This window comes from Petromyzon marinus, chromosome 23 (assembly GCF_048934315.1).
Source record: "Petromyzon marinus isolate PM22_M1 ecotype Great Lakes invasive population chromosome 23, UKy_Petmar_22M1.pri1.0, whole genome shotgun sequence".
Classification (NCBI taxonomy): domain Eukaryota; kingdom Metazoa; phylum Chordata; class Hyperoartia; order Petromyzontiformes; family Petromyzontidae; genus Petromyzon; species Petromyzon marinus.
Genome location: NC_133689.1, coordinates 27044496 through 27063164, shown reverse-complemented (window position 1 = coordinate 27063164; position 18669 = coordinate 27044496).

Genomic DNA, 18669 nt, shown 5'->3' with positions numbered 1-18669 from the left:
GAAAAAATGTGATTGAATTCTCCCCGTCTGGACGAGCAGAATTGAATGGTGCAACTGATTTTGCTGTGCTGTGTTAAATCAGATATTTACATTACTGCTTTGGTTTTATTTTGTGAATAGCAAAAAGCATTCAACCCCATAATACATGTTGTTTTATTGGTCGCTCGTCCATTTCATATCCCATAGCTTAAGCACTCATATCTTTGGATTCCTCTCGATGAGGCGAGCAGTACGAGTACCACCTTGATGGGTCTGCGACGTTTCCTTCCAGAGTTATTACAAAAACACCACAAACATCCCAGAATCCTCTCGGTTTGGGGTCAAAATGTTGTCGCTCATTAAATCCCATAAGAAACGTCGCATCGAATAAATGTGATTGAATTCTCCCCGTCTGGACGAGCGGAATTGAATGGTGTAACTGATTTTTGCTGTGCTGTGTTAAAACAGATATTTGCATGACTGCATTTGTTTTATTTTGTGAATAGCAAAAAGCATTCAACCCCATAATAAAAGTTGTTTTATTGGTCGCTCGACCATTTCATATCCCATAGCTTAACCACTCATATCTTTGGATTCCTCTCGATGAGGCGAGCAGTACGCGTACCACCTTGATGGATCTGCGACGTTTCCTTCCAGAGTTATTACAAAAAAACCACAAACATCCCAGAATCCTCTCGGTTTGGGGTCAAAATGTTGTCGCTCATTAAATCCCATAAGAAACGTCGCATCGAATAAATGTGATTGAATTCTCCCCGTCTGGACGAGCAGGATTGAATGGTGCAACTGATTTTGCTGTGCTGTGTTAAAGCAGATATTTGCATGACTGCTTTTGTTTTATTTTGTGAATAGCAAAACGCATTCAACCCCATAATACATGTTGTTTTATTGGTCGCTCGTCCATTTCATATCGCATAGCTTAACCACTCATATCTTTGGATTCCACTCGATGAGGCGAGCAGTACGAGTAACACCTTGATGGGTCTGCGACGTTTCCTTCCAGAGTTGTTACCAAAAAACCACAAACATCCCAGAATCCTCTCGGTTTGGGGTCAAAATGTTGTCGCTCATTCAATCCCATAAGAAACGTCGCATCGAAAAAATGTGATTGAATTCTCCCCGTCTGGACGAGCAGAATTGAATGGTGCAACTGATTTTGCTGTGCTGTGTTAAATCAGATATTTGCATTACTGCTTTGGTTTTATTTTGTGAATAGCAAAAAGCATTCAACCCCATAATACATGTTGTTTTATTGGTCGCTCGTCCAATTCATATCCCATAGCTTAAGCACTCATATGTTTGGATTCCTCTCGATGAGGCGAGCAGTACGCGTACCACCTTGATGGGTCTGCGACGTTTCCTTCCAGAGTTATTACAAAAAAACCACAAACATCCCAGAATCCTCTCGGTTTGGGGTCAAAATGTTGTCGCTCATTCAATCCCATAAGAAACGTCGCATCGAATAAATGTGATTGAATTCTCCCCGTCTGGACGAGCAGAATTGAATGGTGCAACTGATTTTGCTGTGCTATGTTAAATCAGATATTTGCATTACTGATTTGGTTTTATTTTGTGAATAGCAAAAAGCATTCAACCCCATAATACATGTTGTTTTATTGGTCGCTCGTCCATTTCATATCCCATAGCTTAAACACTCATATCTTTGGATTCCTCTCGATGAGGCGAGCAGTACGAGTATCACCTTGATGGGTCTGCGACGTTTCCTTCCAGAGTTATTACAAATAAACCACAAACATCCCAGAATCCTCTCGGTTTGGGGTCAAAATGTTGTCGCTCATTAAATCCCATAAGAAACGTCGCATCGAATAAATGTGATTGAATTCTCCCCGTCTGGACGAGCGGAATTGAATGGTGTAACTGATTTTTGCTGTGCTGTGTTAAAACAGATATTTGCATGACTGCATTTGTTTTATTTTGTGAATAGCAAAAAGCATTCAACCCCAAAATACATGTTTTTTTATTGGTCGCTCGTCCATTTCATATCCCATAGCTTAACCACTCATATCTTTGGATTCCTCTCGATGAGGCGAGCAGTACGAGTACCACCTTGATGGGTCTGCGACGTTTCCTTCCAGAGTTATTACCAAAAAACCACAAACATCCCAGAATCCTCTCGGTTTGGGGTCAAAATGTTGTCGCTCATTCAATCCCATAAGAAACGTCGCATCGAAAAAATGTGATTGAATTCTCCCCGTCTGGACGAGCAGAATTGAATGGTGCAACTGATTTTGCTGTGCTGTGTTAAATCAGATATTTGCATTACTACTTTGGTTTTATTTTGTGAATAGCAAAAAGCATTCAACCCCATAATACATGTTGTTTTATTGGTCGCTCGTCCATTTCATATCCCATAGCTTAAGCACTCATATCTTTGGATTCCTCTCGATGAGGCGAGCAGTACGAGTACCACCTTGATGGGTCTGCGACGTTTCCTTCCATAGTTATTACAAAAAAACCACAAACATCCCAGAATCCTCTCGGTTTGGGGTCAAAATGTTGTCGCTCATTAAATCCCATAAGAAACGTCGCATCGAATAAATGTGATTTAATTCTCCCCGTCTGGACGAGCGGGATTGAATGGTGCAACTGATTTTGCTGTGCTGTGTTAAAACAGATATTTGCATGACTGCTTGTGTTTTATTTTGTGAATAGCAAAACGCATTCAACCCCATAATACATGTCGTTTTATTGGTCGCTCGTCCATTTCATATCCCATAGCTTAACAACTCATATCTATGGATTCCACTCGATGAGGGGAGCAGTATGAGTACCAACTTGATGGGTCTGCGACGTTTCCTTCCAGAGTTGTTACCAAAAAACCACAAACATCCCAGAATCCTCTCGGTTTGGGGTCAAAATGTTGTCGCTCATTCAATCCCATAAGAAACGTCGCATCGAAAAAATGTGATTGAATTCTCCCCGTCTGGACGAGCAGAATTGAATGGTGCAACTGATTTTGCTGTGCTGTGTTAAATCAGATATTTACATTATTGCTTTGGTTTAATTTTGTGAATAGCAAAAAGCATTCAACCCCATAATACATGTTGTTTTATTGGTCGCTCGTCCATTTCATATCCCATAGCTTAAGCACTCATATCTTTGGATTCCTCTCGATGAGGCGAGCAGTACGAGTACCACCTTGATGGGTCTGCGACGTTTCCTTCCATAGTTATTACAAAAAAACCACAAACATCCCAGAATCCTCTCGGTTTGGGGTCAAAATGTTGTCGCTCATTAAATCCCATAAGAAACGTCGCATCGAATAAATGTGATTTAATTCTCCCCGTCTGGACGAGCGGGATTGAATGGCGCAACTGATTTTGCTGTGCTGTGTTAAAACAGATATTTGCATGACTGCTTTTGTTTTATTTTGTGAATAGCAAAACGCATTCAACCCCATAATACATGTCGTTTTATTGGTCGCTCGTCCATTTCATATCCCATAGCTTAACAACTCATATCTATGGATTCCACTCGATGAGGGGAGCAGTATGAGTACCAACTTGATGGGTCTGCGACGTTTCCTTCCAGAGTTATTACCAAAAAACCACAAACATCCCAGAATCCTCTCGGTTTGGGGTCAAAATGTTGTCGCTCATTCAATCCCATAAGAAACGTCGCATCGAAAAAATGTGATTGAATTCTCCCCGTCTGGACGAGCAGAATTGAATGGTGCAACTGATTTTGCTCTGCTGTGTTAAATCAGATATTTACATTACTGCTTTGGTTTAATTTTGTGAATAGCAAAAAGCATTCAACCCCATAATACATGTTGTTTTATTGGTCGCTCGTCCATTTCATATCCCATAGCTTAAGCACTCATATCTTTGGATTCCTCTCGATGAGGCGAGCAGTACGAGTACCACCTTGATGGGTCTGCGACGTTTCCTTCCAGAGTTATTACAAAAACACCACAAACATCCCAGAATCCTCTCGGTTTGGGGTCAAAATGTTGTCGCTCATTAAATCCCATAAGAAACGTCGCATCGAATAAATGTGATTGAATTCTCCCCGTCTGGACGAGCGGGATTGAATGGTGCAACTGATTTTGCTGTGCTGTGTTAAAGCAGATATTTGCATGACTGCTTTTGTTTTATTTTGTGAATAGCAAAACGCATTCAACCCCATAATACATGTTGTTTTATTGGTCGCTCGTCCATTTCATATCGCATAGCTTAACCACTCATATCTTTGGATTCCACTCGATGAGGCGAGCAGTACGAATAACACCTTGATGGGTCTGCGACGTTTCCTTCCAGAGTTGTTACCAAAAAACCACAAACATCCCAGAATCCTCTCGGTTTGGGGTCAAAATGTTGTCGCTCATTCAATCCCATAAGACACGTCGCATCGAATAAATGTGATTGAATTCTCCCCGTCTGGACGAGCAGAATTGAATGGTGCAACTGATTTTGCTGTGCTATGTTAAATCAGATATTTGCATTACTGATTTGGTTTTATTTTGTGAATAGCAAAAAGCATTCAACCCCAAAATACATGTTTTTTTATTGGTCGCTCGTCCATTTCATATCCCATAGCTTAACCACTCATATCTTTGGATTCCTCTCGATGAGGCGAGCAGTACGAGTACCACCTTGATGGGTCTGCGACGTTTCCTTCCAGAGTTATTACAAAAAAACCACAAACATCCCAGAATCCTCTCGGTTTGGGGTCAAAATGTTGTCGCTCATTCAATCCCATAAGAAACGTCGCATCGAAAAAATGTGATTGAATTCTCCCCGTCTGGACGAGCAGAATTGAATGGTGCAACTGATTTTGCTGTGCTGTGTTAAATCAGATATTTGCATTACTACTTTGGTTTTATTTTGTGAATAGCAAAAAGCATTCAACCCCATAATACATGTTGTTTTATTGGTCGCTCGTCCATTTCATATCCCATAGCTTAAGCACTCATATCTTTGGATTCCTCTCGATGAGGCGAGCAGTACGAGTACCACCTTGATGGGTCTGCGACGTTTCCTTCCATAGTTATTACAAAAAAACCACAAACATCCCAGAATCCTCTCGGTTTGGGGTCAAAATGTTGTCGCTCATTAAATCCCATAAGAAACGTCGCATCGAATGAATGTGATTTAATTCTCCCCGTCTGGACGAGCGGGATTGAATGGTGCAACTGATTTTGCTGTGCTGTGTTAAAACAGATATTTGCATGACTGCTTTTGTTTTATTTTGTGAATAGCAAAACGCATTCAACCCCATAATACATGTCGTTTTATTGGTCGCTCGTCCATTTCATATCCCATAGCTTAACAACTCATATCTATGGATTCCACTCGATGAGGGGAGCAGTATGAGTACCAACTTGATGGGTCTGCGACGTTTCCTTCCAGAGTTGTTACCAAAAAACCACAAACATCCCAGAATCCTCTCGGTTTGGGGTCAAAATGTTGTCGCTCATTCAATCCCATAAGAAACGTCGCATCGAAAAAATGTGATTGAATTCTCCCCGTCTGGACGAGCAGAATTGAATGGTGCAACTGATTTTGCTGTGCTGTGTTAAATCAGATATTTACATTACTGCTTTGGTTTAATTTTGTGAATAGCAAAAAGCATTCAACCCCATAATACATGTTGTTTTATTGGTCGCTCGTCCATTTCATATCCCATAGCTTAAGCACTCATATCTTTGGATTCCTCTCGATGAGGCGAGCAGTACGAGTACCACCTTGATGGGTCTGCGACGTTTCCTTCCAGAGTTATTACAAAAACACCACAAACATCCCAGAATCCTCTCGGTTTGGGGTCAAAATGTTGTCGCTCATTAAATCCCATAAGAAACGTCGCATCGAATAAATGTGATTGAATTCTCCCCGTCTGGACGAGCGGGATTGAATGGTGCAACTGATTTTGCTGTGCTGTGTTAAAGCAGATATTTGCATGACTGCTTTTGTTTTATTTTGTGAATAGCAAAACGCATTCAACCCCATAATACATGTTGTTTTATTGGTCGCTCGTCCATTTCATATCGCATAGCTTAACCACTCATATCTTTGGATTCCACTCGATGAGGCGAGCAGTACGAGTACCACCTTGATGGGTCTGCGACGTTTCCTTCCAGAGTTATTACAAAAAAACCACAAACATCCCAGAATCCTCTCGGTTTGGGGTCAAAATGTTGTCGCTCATTCAATCCCATAAGAAACGTCGCATCGAAAAAATGTGATTGATTTCTCCCCGTCTGGACGAGCAGAATTGAATGGTGCAACTGATTTTGCTGTGCTGTGTTAAATCAGATATTTGCATTACTACTTTGGTTTTATTTTGTGAATAGCAAAAAGCATTCAACCCCATAATACATGTTGTTTTATTGGTCGCTCGTCCATTTCATATCCCATAGCTTAAGCACTCATATCTTTGGATTCCTCTCGATGAGGCGAGCAGTACGAGTACCACCTTGATGGGTCTGCGACGTTTCCTTCCATAGTTATTACAAAAAAACCACAAACATCCCAGAATCCTCTCGGTTTGGGGTCAAAATGTTGTCGCTCATTAAATCCCATAAGAAACGTCGCATCGAATAAATGTGATTTAATTCTCCCCGTCTGGACGAGCGGGATTGAATGGTGCAACTGATTTTGCTGTGCTGTGTTAAAACAGATATTTGCATGACTGCTTTTGTTTTATTTTGTGAATAGCAAAACGCATTCAACCCCATAATACATGTTGTTTTATTGGTCGCTCGTCCATTTCATATCCCATAGCTTAACAACTCATATCTATGGATTCCACTCGATGAGGGGAGCAGTATGAGTACCAACTTGATGGGTCTGCGACGTTTCCTTCCAGAGTTGTTACCAAAAAACCACAAACATCCCAGAATCCTCTCGGTTTGGGGTCAAAATGTTGTCGCTCATTAATTCCCATAAGAAACGTCGCATCGAATAAATGTGATTGAATTCTCCCCGTCTGGACGAGCGGGATTGAATGGTGCAACTGATTTTGCTGTGCTGTGTTAAAGCAGATATTTGCATGACTGCTTTTGTTTTATTTTGTGAATAGCAAAACGCATTCAACCCCATAATACATGTTGTTTTATTGGTCGCTCGTCCATTTCATATCGCATAGCTTAACCACTCATATCTTTGGATTCCACTCGATGAGGCGAGCAGTACGAGTAACACCTTGATGGGTCTGCGACGTTTCCTTCCAGAGTTGTTACCAAAAAACCACAAACATCCCAGAATCCTCTCGGTTTGGGGTCAAAATGTTGTCGCTCATTCAATCCCATAAGAAACGTCGCATCGAATAAATGTGATTGAATTCTCCCCGTCTGGACGAGCAGAATTGAATGGTGCAACTGATTTTGCTGTGCTATGTTAAATCAGATATTTGCATTACTGATTTGGTTTTATTTTGTGAATAGCAAAAAGCATTCAACCCCATAATACATGTTGTTTTATTGGTCGCTCGTCCATTTCATATCCCATAGCTTAACAACTCATATCTATGGATTCCACTCGATGAGGGGAGCAGTATGAGTACCAACTTGATGGGTCTGCGACGTTTCCTTCCAGAGTTGTTACCAAAAAACCACAAACATCCCAGAATCCTCTCGGTTTGGGGTCAAAATGTTGTCGCTCATTAAATCCCATAAGAAACGTCGCATCGAATAAATGTGATTGAATTCTCCCCGTCTGGACGAGCGGGATTGAATGGTGCAACTGATTTTGCTGTGCTGTGTTAAAGCAGATATTTGCATGACTGCTTTTGTTTTATTTTGTGAATAGCAAAACGCATTCAACCCCATAATACATGTTGTTTTATTGGTCGCTCGTCCATTTCATATCGCATAGCTTAACCACTCATATCTTTGGATTCCACTCGATGAGGCGAGCAGTACGAGTAACACCTTGATGGGTCTGCGACGTTTCCTTCCAGAGTTGTTACCAAAAAACCACAAACATCCCAGAATCCTCTCGGTTTGGGGTCAAAATGTTGTCGCTCATTCAATCCCATAAGAAACGTCGCATCGAATAAATGTGATTGAATTCTCCCCGTCTGGACGAGCAGAATTGAATGGTGCAACTGATTTTGCTGTGCTATGTTAAATCAGATATTTGCATTACTGATTTGGTTTTATTTTGTGAATAGCAAAAAGCATTCAACCCCATAATACATGTTGTTTTATTGGTCGCTCGTCCATTTCATATCCCATAGCTTAAACACTCATATCTTTGGATTCCTCTCCATGAGGCGAGCAGTACGAGTACCACCTTGATGGGTCTGCGACGTTTCCTTCCAGAGTTATTACAAAAAAACCACAAACATCCCAGAATCCTCTCGGTTTGGGGTCAAAATGTTGTCGCTCATTCAATCCCATAAGAAACGTCGCATCGAAAAAATGTGATTGAATTCTCCCCGTCTGGACGAGCAGAATTGAATGGTGCAACTGATTTTGCTGTGCTGTGTTAAATCAGATATTTGCATTACTACTTTGGTTTTATTTTGTGAATAGCAAAAAGCATTCAACCCCATAATACATGTTGTTTTATTGGTCGCTCGTCCATTTCATATCCCATAGCTTAAGCACTCATATCTTTGGATTCCTCTCGATGAGGCGAGCAGTACGAGTACCACCTTGATGGGTCTGCGACGTTTCCTTCCATAGTTATTACAAAAAAACCACAAACATCCCAGAATCCTCTCGGTTTGGGGTCAAAATGTTGTCGCTCATTAAATCCCATAAGAAACGTCGCATCGAATAAATGTGATTTAATTCTCCCCGTCTGGACGAGCGGGATTGAATGGTGCAACTGATTTTGCTGTGCTGTGTTAAAACAGATATTTGCATGACTGCTTTTGTTTTATTTTGTGAATAGCAAAACGCATTCAACCCCATAATACATGTTGTTTTATTGGTCGCTCGTCCATTTCATATCCCATAGCTTAACAACTCATATCTATGGATTCCACTCGATGAGGGGAGCAGTATGAGTACCAACTTGATGGGTCTGCGACGTTTCCTTCCAGAGTTGTTACCAAAAAACCACAAACATCCCAGAATCCTCTCGGTTTGGGGTCAAAATGTTGTCGCTCATTCAATCCCATAAGAAACGTCGCATCGAAAAAATGTGATTGAATTCTCCCCGTCTGGACGAGCAGAATTGAATGGTGTAACTGATTTTTGCTGTGCTGTGTTAAATCAGATATTTGCATTACTACTTTGGTTTTATTTTGTGAATAGCAAAAAGCATTCAACCCCATAATACATGTTGTTTTATTGGTCGCTCGTCCATTTCATATCCCATAGCTTAAGCACTCATATCTTTGGATTCCTCTCGATGAGGCGAGCAGTACGAGTACCACCTTGATGGGTCTGCGACGTTTCCTTCCATAGTTATTACAAAAAAACCACAAACATCCCAGAATCCTCTCGGTTTGGGGTCAAAATGTTGTCGCTCATTCAATCCCATAAGAAACGTCGCATCGAATAAATGTGATTGAATTCTCCCCGTCTGGACGAGCAGAATTGAATGGTGCAACTGATTTTGCTGTGCTATGTTAAATCAGATATTTGCATTACTGATTTGGTTTTATTTTGTGAATAGCAAAAAGCATTCAACCCCATAATACATGTTGTTTTATTGGTCGCTCGTCCATTTCATATCCCATAGCTTAAACACTCATATCTTTGGATTCCTCTCGATGAGGCGAGCAGTACGAGTACCACCTTGATGGGTCTGCGACGTTTCCTTCCAGAGTTATTACAAAAAAACCACAAACATCCCAGAATCCTCTCGGTTTGGGGTCAAAATGTTGTCGCTCATTCAATCCCATAAGAAACGTCGCATCGAAAAAATGTGATTGAATTCTCCCCGTCTGGACGAGCAGAATTGAATGGTGCAACTGATTTTGCTGTGCTGTGTTAAATCAGATATTTGCATTACTACTTTGGTTTTATTTTGTGAATAGCAAAAAGCATTCAACCCCATAATACATGTTGTTTTATTGGTCGCTCGTCCATTTCATATCCCATAGCTTAAGCACTCATATCTTTGGATTCCTCTCGATGAGGCGAGCAGTACGAGTACCACCTTGATGGGTCTGCGACGTTTCCTTCCATAGTTATTACAAAAAAACCACAAACATCCCAGAATCCTCTCGGTTTGGGGTCAAAATGTTGTCGCTCATTAAATCCCATAAGAAACGTCGCATCGAATAAATGTGATTTAATTCTCCCCGTCTGGACGAGCGGGATTGAATGGTGCAACTGATTTTGCTGTGCTGTGTTAAAACAGATATTTGCATGACTGCTTTTGTTTTATTTTGTGAATAGCAAAACGCATTCAACCCCATAATACATGTTGTTTTATTGGTCGCTCGTCCATTTCATATCCCATAGCTTAACAACTCATATCTATGGATTCCACTCGATGAGGGGAGCAGTATGAGTACCAACTTGATGGGTCTGCGACGTTTCCTTCCAGAGTTGTTACCAAAAAACCACAAACATCCCAGAATCCTCTCGGTTTGGGGTCAAAATGTTGTCGCTCATTCAATCCCATAAGAAACGTCGCATCGAAAAAATGTGATTGAATTCTCCCCGTCTGGACGAGCAGAATTGAATGGTGTAACTGATTTTTGCTGTGCTGTGTTAAATCAGATATTTGCATTACTACTTTGGTTTTATTTTGTGAATAGCAAAAAGCATTCAACCCCATAATACATGTTGTTTTATTGGTCGCTCGTCCATTTCATATCCCATAGCTTAAGCACTCATATCTTTGGATTCCTCTCGATGAGGCGAGCAGTACGAGTACCACCTTGATGGGTCTGCGACGTTTCCTTCCATAGTTATTACAAAAAAACCACAAACATCCCAGAATCCTCTCGGTTTGGGGTCAAAATGTTGTCGCTCATTAAATCCCATAAGAAACGTCGCATCGAATAAATGTGATTTAATTCTCCCCGTCTGGACGAGCGGGATTGAATGGTGCAACTGATTTTGCTGTGCTGTGTTAAAACAGATATTTGCATGACTGCTTTTGTTTTATTTTGTGAATAGCAAAACGCATTCAACCCCATAATACATGTTGTTTTATTGGTCGCTCGTCCATTTCATATCCCATAGCTTAACAACTCATATCTATGGATTCCACTCGATGAGGGGAGCAGTATGAGTACCAACTTGATGGGTCTGCGACGTTTCCTTCCAGAGTTGTTACCAAAAAACCACAAACATCCCAGAATCCTCTCGGTTTGGGGTCAAAATGTTGTCGCTCATTCAATCCCATAAGAAACGTCGCATCGAAAAAATGTGATTGAATTCTCCCCGTCTGGACGAGCAGAATTGAATGGTGCAACTGATTTTGCTGTGCTGTGTTAAATCAGATATTTACATTACTGCTTTGGTTTAATTTTGTGAATAGCAAAAAGCATTCAACCCCATAATACATGTTGTTTTATTGGTCGCTCGTCCATTTCATATGCCATAGCTTAAGCACTCATATCTTTGGATTCCTCTCGATGAGGCGAGCAGTACGAGTACCACCTTGATGGGTCTGCGACGTTTCCTTCCAGAGTTATTACAAAAACACCACAAACATCCCAGAATCCTCTCGGTTTGGGGTCAAAATGTTGTCGCTCATTAAATCCCATAAGAAACGTCGCATCGAATAAATGTGATTGAATTCTCCCCGTCTGGACGAGCGGAATTGAATGGTGTAACTGATTTTTGCTGTGCTGTGTTAAAACAGATATTTGCATGACTGCATTTGTTTTATTTTGTGAATATCAAAAAGCATTCAACCCCATAATAAAAGTTGTTTTATTGGTCGCTCGTCCATTTCATATCCCATAGCTTAACCACTCATATCTTTGGATTCCTCTCGATGAGGCGAGCAGTACGCGTACCACCTTGATGGGTCTGCGACGTTTCCTTCCAGAGTTATTACAAAAAAACCACAAACATCCCAGAATCCTCTCGGTTTGGGGTCAAAATGTTGTCGCTCATTCAATCCCATAAGAAACGTCGCATCGAAAAAATGTGATTGAATTCTCCCCGTCTGGACGAGCAGAATTGAATGGTGCAACTGATTTTGCTGTGCTGTGTTAAATCAGATATTTGCATTACTACTTTGGTTTTATTTTGTGAATAGCAAAAAGCATTCAACCCCATAATACATGTTGTTTTATTGGTCGCTCGTCCATTTCATATCCCATAGCTTAAGCACTCATATCTTTGGATTCCTCTCGATGAGGCGAGCAGTACGAGTACCACCTTGATGGGTCTGCGACGTTTCCTTCCATAGTTATTACAAAAAAACCACAAACATCCCAGAATCCTCTCGGTTTGGGGTCAAAATGTTGTCGCTCATTAAATCCCATAAGAAACGTCGCATCGAATAAATGTGATTTAATTCTCCCCGTCTGGACGAGCGGGATTGAATGGTGCAACTGATTTTGCTGTGCTGTGTTAAAACAGATATTTGCATGACTGCTTTTGTTTTATTTTGTGAATAGCAAAACGCATTCAACCCCATAATACATGTTGTTTTATTGGTCGCTCGTCCATTTCATATCCCATAGCTTAACAACTCATATCTATGGATTCCACTCGATGAGGGGAGCAGTATGAGTACCAACTTGATGGGTCTGCGACGTTTCCTTCCAGAGTTGTTACCAAAAAACCACAAACATCCCAGAATCCTCTCGGTTTGGGGTCAAAATGTTGTCGCTCATTCAATCCCATAAGAAACGTCGCATCGAAAAAATGTGATTGAATTCTCCCCGTCTGGACGAGCAGAATTGAATGGTGTAACTGATTTTTGCTGTGCTGTGTTAAATCAGATATTTGCATTACTACTTTGGTTTTATTTTGTGAATAGCAAAAAGCATTCAACCCCATAATACATGTTGTTTTATTGGTCGCTCGTCCATTTCATATCCCATAGCTTAAGCACTCATATCTTTGGATTCCTCTCGATGAGGCGAGCAGTACGAGTACCACCTTGATGGGTCTGCGACGTTTCCTTCCATAGTTATTACAAAAAAACCACAAACATCCCAGAATCCTCTCGGTTTGGGGTCAAAATGTTGTCGCTCATTAAATCCCATAAGAAACGTCGCATCGAATAAATGTGATTTAATTCTCCCCGTCTGGACGAGCGGGATTGAATGGTGCAACTGATTTTGCTGTGCTGTGTTAAAGCAGATATTTGCATGACTGCTTTTGTTTTATTTTGTGAATAGCAAAACGCATTCAACCCCATAATACATGTTGTTTTATTGGTCGCTCGTCCATTTCATATCGCATAGCTTAACCACTCATATCTTTGGATTCCACTCGATGAGGCGAGCAGTACGAGTAACACCTTGATGGGTCTGCGACGTTTCCTTCCAGAGTTGTTACCAAAAAACCACAAACATCCCAGAATCCTCTCGGTTTGGGGTCAAAATGTTGTCGCTCATTCAATCCCATAAGAAACGTCGCATCGAATAAATGTGATTGAATTCTCCCCGTCTGGACGAGCAGAATTGAATGGTGCAACTGATTTTGCTGTGCTATGTTAAATCAGATATTTGCATTACTGATTTGGTTTTATTTTGTGAATAGCAAAAAGCATTCAACCCCATAATACATGTTGTTTTATTGGTCGCTCGTCCATTTCATATCCCATAGGTTAAACACTCATATCTTTGGATTCCTCTCGATGAGCCGAGCAGTACGAGTACCACCTTGATGGGTCTGCGACGTTTCCTTCCAGAGTTATTACAAAAAAACCACAAACATCCCAGAATCCTCTCGGTTTGGGGTCAAAATGTTGTCGCTCATTCAATCCCATAAGAAACGTCGCATCGAAAAAATGTGATTGAATTCTCCCCGTCTGGACGAGCAGAATTGAATGGTGCAACTGATTTTGCTGTGCTATGTTAAATCAGATATTTGCATTACTACTTTGGTTTTATTTTGTGAATAGCAAAAAGCATTCAACCCCATAATACATGTTGTTTTATTGGTCGCTCGTCCATTTCATATCCCATAGCTTAAGCACTCATATCTTTGGATTCCTCTCGATGAGGCGAGCAGTACGAGTACCACCTTGATGGGTCTGCGACGTTTCCTTCCATAGTTATTACAAAAAAAACACAAACATCCCAGAATCCTCTCGGTTTGGGGTCAAAATGTTGTCGCTCATTAAATCCCATAAGAAACGTCGCATCGAATAAATGTGATTTAATTCTCCCCGTCTGGACGAGCGGGATTGAATGGTGCAACTGATTTTGCTGTGCTGTGTTAAAACAGATATTTGCATGACTGCTTTTGTTTTATTTTGTGAATAGCAAAACGCATTCAACCCCATAATACATGTTGTTTTATTGGTCGCTCGTCCATTTCATATCCCATAGCTTAACAACTCATATCTATGGATTCCACTCGATGAGGGGAGCAGTATGAGTACCAACTTGATGGGTCTGCGACGTTTCCTTCCAGAGTTGTTACCAAAAAACCACAAACATCCCAGAATCCTCTCGGTTTGGGGTCAAAATGTTGTCGCTCATTCAATCCCATAAGAAACGTTGCATCGAAAAAATGTGATTGAATTCTCCCCGTCTGGACGAGCAGAATTGAATGGTGTAACTGATTTTTGCTGTGCTGTGTTAAATGAGATATTTGCATTACTACTTTGGTTTTATTTTGTGAATAGCAAAAAGCATTCAACCCCATAATACATGTTGTTTTATTGGTCGCTCGTCCATTTCATATCCCATAGCTTAAGCACTCATATCTTTGGATTCCTCTCGATGAGGCGAGCAGTACGAGTACCACCTTGATGGGTCTGCGACGTTTCCTTCCATAGTTATTACAAAAAAACCACAAACATCCCAGAATCCTCTCGGTTTGGGGTCAAAATGTTGTCGCTCATTAAATCCCATAAGAAACGTCGCATCGAATAAATGTGATTTAATTCTCCCCGTCTGGACGAGCGGGATTGAATGGTGCAACTGATTTTGCTGTGCTGTGTTAAAACAGATATTTGCATGACTGCTTTTGTTTTATTTTGTGAATAGCAAAACGCATTCAACCCCATAATACATGTTGTTTTATTGGTCGCTCGTCCATTTCATATCCCATAGCTTAAAAACTCATATCTATGGATTCCACTCGATGAGGGGAGCAGTATGAGTACCAACTTGATGGGTCTGCGACGTTTCCTTCCAGAGTTGTTACCAAAAAACCACAAACATCCCAGAATCCTCTCGGTTTGGGGTCAAAATGTTGTCGCTCATTCAATCCCATAAGAAACGTCGCATCGAAAAAATGTGATTGAATTCTCCCCGTCTGGACGAGCAGAATTGAATGGTGCAACTGATTTTGCTGTGCTGTGTTAAATCAGATATTTACATTACTGCTTTGGTTTAATTTTGTGAATAGCAAAAAGCATTCAACCCCATAATACATGTTGTTTTATTGGTCGCTCGTCCATTTCATATCCCATAGCTTAAGCACTCATATCTTTGGATTCCTCTCGATGAGGCGAGCAGTACGAGTACCACCTTGATGGGTCTGCGACGTTTCCTTCCAGAGTTATTACAAAAACACCACAAACATCCCAGAATCCTCTCGGTTTGGGGTCAAAATGTTGTCGCTCATTAAATCCCATAAGAAACGTCGCATCGAATAAATGTGATTTAATTCTCCCCGTCTGGACGAGCGGGATTGAATGGTGCAACTGATTTTGCTGTGCTGTGTTAAAACAGATATTTGCATGACTGCTTGTGTTTTATTTTGTGAATAGCAAAACGCATTCAACCCCATAATACATGTCGTTTTATTGGTCGCTCGTCCATTTCATATCCCATAGCTTAACCACTCATATCTTTGGATTCCTCTCGATGAGTCGAGCAGTACGACTACCACCTTGATGGGTCTGCGACGTTTCCTTCCAGAGTTGTTACCAAAAAACCACAAACATCCCAGAATCCTCTCGGTTTGGGGTCAAAATGTTGTCGCTCATTCAATCCCATAAGAAACGTTGCATCGAAAAAATGTGATTGAATTCTCCCCGTCTGGACGAGCAGAATTGAATGGTGTAACTGATTTTTGCTGTGCTGTGTTAAATGAGATATTTGCATTACTACTTTGGTTTTATTTTGTGAATAGCAAAAAGCATTCAACCCCATAATACATGTTGTTTTATTGGTCGCTCGTCCATTTCATATCCCATAGCTTAAGCACTCATATCTTTGGATTCCTCTCGATGAGGCGAGCAGTACGAGTACCACCTTGATGGGTCTGCGACGTTTCCTTCCATAGTTATTACAAAAAAACCACAAACATCCCAGAATCCTCTCGGTTTGGGGTCAAAATGTTGTCGCTCATTAAATCCCATAAGAAACGTCGCATCGAATAAATGTGATTTAATTCTCCCCGTCTGGACGAGCGGGATTGAATGGTGCAACTGATTTTGCTGTGCTGTGTTAAAACAGATATTTGCATGACTGCTTTTGTTTTATTTTGTGAATAGCAAAACGCATTCAACCCCATAATACATGTTGTTTTATTGGTCGCTCGTCCATTTCATATCCCATAGCTTAAAAACTCATATCTATGGATTCCACTCGATGAGGGGAGCAGTATGAGTACCAACTTGATGGGTCTGCGACGTTTCCTTCCAGAGTTGTTACCAAAAAACCACAAACATCCCAGAATCCTCTCGGTTTGGGGTCAAAATGTTGTCGCTCATTCAATCCCATAAGAAACGTCGCATCGAAAAAATGTGATTGAATTCTCCCCGTCTGGACGAGCAGAATTGAATGGTGCAACTGATTTTGCTGTGCTGTGTTAAATCAGATATTTACATTACTGCTTTGGTTTAATTTTGTGAATAGCAAAAAGCATTCAACCCCATAATACATGTTGTTTTATTGGTCGCTCGTCCATTTCATATCCCATAGCTTAAGCACTCATATCTTTGGATTCCTCTCGATGAGGCGAGCAGTACGAGTACCACCTTGATGGGTCTGCGACGTTTCCTTCCAGAGTTATTACAAAAACACCACAAACATCCCAGAATCCTCTCGGTTTGGGGTCAAAATGTTGTCGCTCATTAAATCCCATAAGAAACGTCGCATCGAATAAATGTGATTGAATTCTCCCCGTCTGGACGAGCGGAATTGAATGGTGTAACTGATTTTTGCTGTGCTGTGTTAAAACAGATATTTGCATGACTGCATTTGTTTTATTTTGTGAATATCAAAAAGCATTCAACCCCATAATAAAAGTTGTTTTATTGGTCGCTCGTCCATTTCATATCCCATAGCTTAACAACTCATATCTATGGATTCCACTCGATGAGGGGAGCAGTATGAGTACCAACTTGATGGGTCTGCGACGTTTCCTTCCAGAGTTGTTACCAAAAAACCACAAACATCCCAGAATCCTCTCGGTTTGGGGTCAAAATGTTGTCGCTCATTCAATCCCATAAGAAACGTCGCATCGAAAAAATGTGATTGAATTCTCCCCGTCTGGACGAGCAGAATTGAATGGTGTAACTGATTTTTGCTGTGCTGTGTTAAATCAGATATTTGCATTACTACTTTGGTTTTATTTTGTGAATAGCAAAAAGCATTCAACCCCATAATACATGTTGTTTTATTGGTCGCTCGTCCATTTCATATCCCATAGCTTAAGCACTCATATCTTTGGATTCCTCTCGATGAGGCGAGCAGTACGAGTACCACCTTGATGGGTCTGCGACGTTTCCTTCCATAGTTATTACAAAAAAACCACAAACATCCCAGAATCCTCTCGGTTTGGGGTCAAAATGTTGTCGCTCATTAAATCCCATAAGAAACGTCGCATCGAATAAATGTGATTTAATTCTCCCCGTCTGGACGAGCGGGATTGAATGGTGCAACTGATTTTGCTGTGCTGTGTTAAAACAGATATTTGCATGACTGCTTTTGTTTTATTTTGTGAATAGCAAAACGCATTCAACCCCATAATACATGTTGTTTTATTGGTCGCTCGTCCATTTCATATCCCATAGCTTAAAAACTCATATCTATGGATTCCACTCGATGAGGGGAGCAGTATGAGTACCAACTTGATGGGTCTGCGACGTTTCCTTCCAGAGTTGTTACCAAAAAACCACAAACATCCCAGAATCCTCTCGGTTTGGGGTCAAAATGTTGTCGCTCATTCAATCCCATAAGAAACGTCGCATCGAAAAAATGTGATTGAATTCTCCCCGTCTGGACGAGCAGAATTGAATGGTGCAACTGATTTTGCTGTGCTGTGTTAAATCAGATATTTACATTACTGCTTTGGTTTAATTTTGTGAATAGCAAAAAGCATTCAACCCCATAATACATGTTGTTTTATTGGTCGCTCGTCCATTTCATATCCCATAGCTTAAGCACTCATATCTTTGGATTCCTCTCGATGAGGCGAGCAGTACGAGTACCACCTTGATGGGTCTGCGACGTTTCCTTCCAGAGTTATTACAAAAACACCACAAACATCCCAGAATCCTCTCGGTTTGGGGTCAAAATGTTGTCGCTCATTAAATCCCATAAGAAACGTCGCATCGAATAAATGTGATTGAATTCTCCCCGTCTGGACGAGCGGAATTGAATGGTGTAACTGATTTTTGCTGTGCTGTGTTAAAACAGATATTTGCATGA